Raw genomic sequence first — 7,160 nt, 5'->3', positions numbered from 1 at the left:
ATTTACGAAAAAAAGTGCATTTAGACCGTAGAATGAACCGATATAAGACCACGTTGAATGGCACAACTTTTCAGACAGTATGCGAATAGTGAGGGTCCACGTTGAAGACGCCTTAAGATGAGGCATCCATGCTTTCCGCTTAGATCGGTTTAGCACGTGTGAGGGAGGCAACTAGCCATGCAAGTGGTACATGGTTAGCCAAGTGGCCGGCATGCTTTCCAAGGTTTAGCACGTGTGACTGATGCAACTAGCCATGCATGCAAGTGACACATTATTAACCTATAAACCAATTGGGCGCTAGGTAATTTTGGCAACTAGCCATGCAAGTGGCACATGATGAATAGGATCCACAGCTGCATCTCCTTGTGAACGCTGCTGATCTGAAGCAAGAATGAACTAACTTAGCCTCCAGTTCTCAATCTACACGTATCTCTTGAAGCATCTTTCTCCTTGGACCTGTGCTGGCTATAAATGTACTGCCTATCAACATCCATTGTGCCATCATCGTAGTGATTGTGAAGCAGCTTGCCCACCAGTCACCACCACATCCTCCATTCTCCTTAGCGTACGTCTTGAGATCCAAGGAGCTAGCAAGCAATGGCGCATCTGCGGCTCCACGGCACCATCAATGCTACCATCCTGGGGGCCGACAACATCCACGATCGCTCCCGCCACACCGGCATCGTCCCCAGCTTCCTCGGCAATGTACGTCCATTCTTATCTTTTCAGTTTACATTGTAGTTTTAAATGGCGCGCTATACCGTTTCGAGTGGCATCGTACTAAGCTTTTAGCACCATTTACCGTCTGTTCACGCTATAGCGCAATTTAGCACGTTGCTTTTGTCGCAATTTAGCATTTAATTCTATGTTATCTCATCAAAATAATCTAATTGGCATGCATGATACTACCTATGATATCTCATTACGGACAGCCTTAGCACCATTTAGCGCCGCTTTTGCTACTACTGCTATTTGGGTATGGCTAGGTATTACTTAACCAACTCTCAGTCAAGTCAAAGTGAAATAACATGTAAAAAGAAAAAGGAAAAAAACTGGAAAAAGTTCATACGGATCACAATATAAGATCTCATGAATATAGCATTGGCAGATATATATAATTAAGTTTCAGTCGTCTGAGATTTAGCAAAACTGTTGCTATAATCTGCTATTTAAAATTTTGGTTATGAGTAAATGATGAACTTAACTAAAAGCATGCAATTCCTGTAAGTAGATTGTGCAAGGTGTCCAGGAAACGACGAGTCTCGGCAAGGGCCTGTCGCGGATGTACGCGGCCATCTACCTCGGTAGCGCGTGCATCGCCCGGACGCGTACCATCGCCGTCCCTGCAGCCGGAAGCGCGCGATGGAACGAGCCACTCCGCGCTTACTGCGCCCACCACGCCGCCGACGTCGTCATCTCCGTCATGATCGAGCAGCTCGGCCTCAACGACGACACGGTCCTCGGCCGCGCCTACCTGCCCGCCCGGGAGCTCCTCAATGCCAATGGCACAACAATCGACCGCTGGTTCGATGTCCTTGGCACGGACAGGAACAAGCTCCCCGACGGGCCCAAGATACACGTCCAGATCAGCTTCCGCGATGTCGCTGACCAAGGCCTGGCGTGGGGCGGCGGCGTCGGCGATGGCGTGGTGCCCCACACCTTCTTCTCCCAGAGGCCGGGCTGCAGGGTCACCCTGTACCAGGACGCGCACGCGTCTGCGGAGTTCGACCCCAAGATCCGGCTCGACGGCGGCGGGCTCTACAAGCCCGGGCGCTGCTGGGAAGACATATACGACGCCATCAGCAACGCACGGCACCTGGTCTACATCACCGCCTGGTCCATGTTCCCCCACATCACGCTGGTTCGGGAGCGGGACGGCCGGCAGGAAACCCTCGGCGAGCTCCTGAAGCGCAAGGCCGGCGAGGGCGTGCACGTGCTCCTGCTCGTGTGGAACGACATCTCCTCCATTGATGGCCTGCACGAGGTCGGCGTCATGGACACAAGGGACCAGCTCACGGCCAAGTACTTCCGCGGCAGCCGCGTGCAGTGCGTCCTCTGCCCGAGGAACTGGTCCGTCAGAGGCTACATCTTGGACGCCAAGACGCCTGTCGACACGGTCGTTTACAGCCACCACCAGAAGGCCATCACCGTCGACCAGGAGCTACCTGCTTCGTCGGGGTCGGACGGGCGCCGCCAGATCGTCAGCTTCCTCGGCGGCCTCGACGTGTGCAACGGCCGCTACGACACGCAGTCCCACTCCCTGTTCAGGACGCTGGGCACGGGGCAGGCGCACAGCAACGACTTCAGCCAAATCAACTTCAGCGACGAGGCCGCGACGCTCGACAAGGGCGGGCCCAGGACGCCATGGCACGACATCCACGCCAAGGTCGAGGGCGCCGCGGCGTGGGACGTGCTCCACAACTTCGAGCAGCGGTGGAGCAAACAAGGCGGCGGCAAGGAGCACCTGGTCGACCTTGTGGCCCTCGAGGGCAAGGTTGCGCCGTCCTCGTGGCCGGTGACGCTTCCCGGCGACCAGGAGGCGTGGAACGTGCAGCTGTTCCGGTCCATCGACAGCATCTCCACCGTCGGCTTCCCCGACTCCATGGAGGATGCCTATGAGGCCGGCCTCATCCAAGACAAGCATCGAGTGTTCGAGAGGAGCATCCAGGACGCCTACATCCACGCCATACGTGCCGCAAACAGCTTCATCTACATCGCATAGACCCGGCGGACGTCGGGGCGTGCCAGCAGATCCCCAGAGAGCTATCGCTCAAGATCGTGAGCAAGATCGAGGCCGGCGAACGCTTCGCTGTGTACGTCGTGGTGCCCATGTGGTCGGAAGGCACCCCTACTGGGCGATACAGGCAGGCGATGCTGGACAACCAGAGGAGGACAATGGCCCTGATGTACGACGACATCGCCGTTGCGCTGCAGGCCAAGAAGATCGACGCCGACCCCAGGGACTACCTTACCTTCTTCTGCTTAGGGAACCGGGAGGCCAAGAGCGAGGGCGAGCACCTGCCCGCGAAACACCCAAAGGACGGGACGGACTATGCCAGGGCGCAGAAGGCACGCCGGTTCATGATCTACGTTCACTCCAAGATGATGATAGGTACGGCAATATCTAGCCCCGCTCCATTAATTCATCATCTTGCAATTGCATTACTTCATCATCAGATCAGCTAACTAAGTACTTGCGCTCAGTTGACGACGAGTACATCGTCGTGGGATCTGCCAACCTCAACGAGCGGTCCATGGCGGGGGACAGGGACAGCGAGATAGCCATTGGCGCGTTCCAGCCACACCGTGTAAACACCGATGCCGAGCTCGCCAAGGGGCACGTCCATGGCTTCCGGATGTCGCTGTGGCACGAGCACCTCGGCAAGACGCACGACGACTTCCTCCGCCCGGGGAGCCTAGAGTGCGTCCGGAGGGTCAACAAGATGGCCGATGAGTACTGGAACCTCTACGTCGGCGACCAGCAGCTCACGGACGACCTCCCAGGCCACCTGCTCACCTACCCCGTCGCCGTAAGCAAGGCCGGCACGGTCTCGACGCTCAAGGGCTTTGAATTCTTCCCTGACACGAAAGCTCCCGTGCTTGGTAAGCCGACTGGAATAAATGACTATTTTATGAGCATATAGATCCAGGTTTGCTGCTCCTAGCTAGTGTTGATTAATCCTGGCACCTCAGCTGTCTTAGTTAGGATTTAGTGATTTTCTTAAAAATGTTCTCCGTTTTCTGTTAGCTAGTTTGCTAGCGTGAGCCACGATTTGTACCTCGAGCGAGCTGCTTGCATGTTCTGAGTCCTTGGGATGGCGCGGAGAGACATGAGCACGATCAGCACGATCGTTTTCTCTTTGAATAAATGAAGGAAGATGTCAAAAACGTTGCAGACATTTATGCAGCGCAAAAACACTCTCTTGAGATCTCTGTGTATACATTGTCCTCGCCGCAGTTCACAGGTTCGGCCAACAGCTAGATAGTGGCATGTTATCTTCAGCTAGGTGTTGATGTCCTGTTTTTTTTTTGAAACTTCGGAAACCTTTTATTGAATCAAAGATGTGTTACATCATCCACTAAACCCTTTACAATGAAAGCCAGCGGCTCGTCAATCCACACCGAAGGTGACAAGAAGGCCGTCTACTCGTGGCGGTCTTTCCTCTCTGCACGATGTTCCATGCCTATGTAACTCTGTATCACAACTTGTTGTGACTCTTTTGAGTAATATATTCAGGTGGGGGAGCTCCCCCCCCCCCCCCCCCCCCCCCCCCCCCCCCCCCCCCCCGTGATTCTCAAAAAAAATTCCACACCGAAGGTGGAGCCGACACCGCTTGCCTAGCTAAAACATGAGCGACAAAGTTTGTCTCCCTAGGGCAGTGAACAAAAGACACCGAAGTATAACCTATGGTAAGGACCAAACAAGGCAGTCCGACTCCACAACGAGCTTGCTAATCCCCATCTGCTGCGCCAACAGGATGCCATGTCGTAGAGCATATGCTTTCGCCGTCCCTACATCAGCAACATGCTCTAACCTTTCGTTTGAAGTTGCGATGAAGCCACCTTTGTAATCCCGTAAAACAGCTCCTACAGCCCCCTGGAGAGCATCTGCATGGAAAGCTGCATCTACATTCAACTTGACAAAATCCTCCTGTGGTTTCCTCCATCCACTTGATCTCACTGCCGCGCTCTTCTTCGTAGCCTTGAAGTAATTTGCTGCCAGCACCGCGATCGATAATGCGGCCCGTGTCGGGGTTTGCACTTCCTCCCAGTGGACGTGTTGTCTATGTTCCCACCATGTGTACCAGATACCCACAAGGATTAGAAACTGAGCTGAGACATCTATGATCAACGTCTGACGTGTGGGAGCACATAAAATATAATTCAATGCTGTCGAGCCCGCCCTGTCTATATCACACGCCTCCTCCACGAACCCGTCCAGATTCAGACATCTCCAGATTTCAGCTGCCCTAGGGCAAGTGAAGAGAGCATGCATAATGTCTTCGCATCCACTCACACACATAGGGCAGCTATCAGACATATCAATATGGCGGTTTGCCAAAACCCCATAACATGCTATGAAACCGTGTAAAACCTTCCAAGCGTGGATCTTAATCGTTGCTGGGGGGGCGAAGTCCAGAGCTTTTTCCACACCGGGTAGCTCTAGGATGGCTCCCCCTCTGTTTGTTCATACCAACGTGCAAATTGATGTTGCCACTCCACATGATAAGCTGATCGGACCGAGAAGGTAAAGTTCCTTGTAAACCTCCAGGCCACAAAATCTTCCATCTTCCCATGTGGTGCCAGCGGAATTGCAAGAATTCTATGCGCATCAAACGGACAAAACACATCATTTATCAACTCTTGATCCCATAACCCGGTGACAGGATCAATCAACTCCGAGACCTTAGACAAAAGGGTTCCTCCTCGTGGTGTAATGAAACGGCCATCAACACTTGATTGTATCCATGAATCAGCCCAAATTTTCACTTGTGATCCATCACCTATGCGCCATATTGCCCCTCTCCTGAGCGTATTAATACCAGCACAAATACTTTGCCATGTATACGAGCTTCCACTTTCACCTTGGCATCCAGTAACTTTCCATCCGGATAATATTTGGCTCTCAAAATCTATGCACAAAGAGAATCGGGGTTCTCAAGCAACCTCCAAACCTGTTTAGAAAGGAGAGCTAAATTAAAGTTGTGTAAATCCCTGAACCCCAAGCCTCCCCTTTCTTTAGGTACACACAATTTCCACCATGTTGCCCAATGGATACGCTTGTGGTTGTCGTCATCTCCCCACCAGTATTTCGATATTGCATCTGTCATTTCTTTGCAAATATTCTTCGAAATTTTGAATATAGACATCGCGAACACCAGCATGGCTTGTGCACCTTAATTATCGTTTCTTTCCCCCCTGTGGAAAGCAGCTTCTCCTTCTAGCCTATCATCAGTTGATTTACTCTGTCGATGAGATACTCAAAAGAGTCGCTCCTATCCATTCCCACCATGGATGGTAGACCAAGATATTTATCGTTAAGGGCTTCCATGTTAATATTCAGGTGTTGACATATCACCACTTTCTCCTCCACCGGGGTGTTTGGACTGAAGTATATGCTAGATTTAGCATCGCTAACCAACTGCCCTGAGCTAGCACAGTAATCATCCAGTACCCTTCGGAGGCACGCCACATTTGGGCCATCTGCTTTCATAAGAATTAAAGAGTCGTCAGCAAACAACAGATGAGATATTTGCGGTGCCTCCCTACACACCTTAACCCCTATCAATGTGCCATTGTTCTCCTCCGCCTGAAGCATGCTAGAAAGTGCCTCCACACAGATTAGAAAGAGATAGGGGGACAAGGGGTCCCCTTGTCGCAGCCCACGTGTTGGCGTAAAAGCATCAGTGCTCTCAGAGTTGTATCTGACATTATACGACACAGATGACACACACTCCATCATCAATTCGATCCACTGTTCCGCAAACCCAAGCCTTTGCATCATCCTCTTGAGGAAGCACCATTCAACTCGATCGTATGCCTTATGCATATCAAGTTTTACTGCACATAAACCATACTTTCCTTTCTTCCTCTTTATAGTATTCACACACTCGTACGCAATGAGTATGTTATCTGTGATCAATCTTTCCAGGACAAATGCGCTCTGAGTAGGACCGATGACCTCAGGAAGTATGACCTTAAGCCGAAAAGCAAGCATTTTGGAGATGATTTTGTAAACAATGTTACACAAACTGATCGGCCTAAACTGTGAGACACTTGTGGGGTTATCAACTTTTGGGATCAGCACTATAGTAGTACTATTCCACCCTTCTGGGATAGTGCGTGTGTTGATTGCCCCTAGAACCTCTCTCACTAGATCATCTTTTAACATGTTCCAGACCTCTTATAAAAGCAGCATGAAGCCCATCTGGTACTGGTGCCTTGAAATCGCCTATACTGAAAACAGCCCGGCGTACGTCCTCCTCTGTGAAGGGCGCCAACAGGGCCTCATTCATTTGTGTTGTTACTCTCGGGGTCACATCTCGAAAGACATCTTCATTAGGGATCTCAACCTGGGAAGAGAACAGGTTAGTGAAATAGGTTTTAATTATCTCGGCCATCTCATGTTGTCCTACCTGCATCACCCCATTTACATCTTT

At 51.5% G+C, this 7,160-nt stretch overlaps 1 pseudogene; it reads left to right on the top strand.

The window, feature by feature from the left end:
* The first annotated feature begins 508 nt into the window (after positions 1-508).
* Positions 509-3,899, top strand: LOC123147116 (phospholipase D alpha 2-like; annotated as a pseudogene).
* Positions 3,900-7,160: the final 3,261 nt, after the last annotated feature.

The sequence above is a fragment of the Triticum aestivum genome, chromosome 7A (assembly GCF_018294505.1).
Source record: "Triticum aestivum cultivar Chinese Spring chromosome 7A, IWGSC CS RefSeq v2.1, whole genome shotgun sequence".
Lineage (NCBI taxonomy): Eukaryota > Viridiplantae > Streptophyta > Magnoliopsida > Poales > Poaceae > Triticum > Triticum aestivum.
Note: the sequence above shows the minus strand (reverse complement) of the source record. Positions and strands in the feature narration are given on the sequence as shown.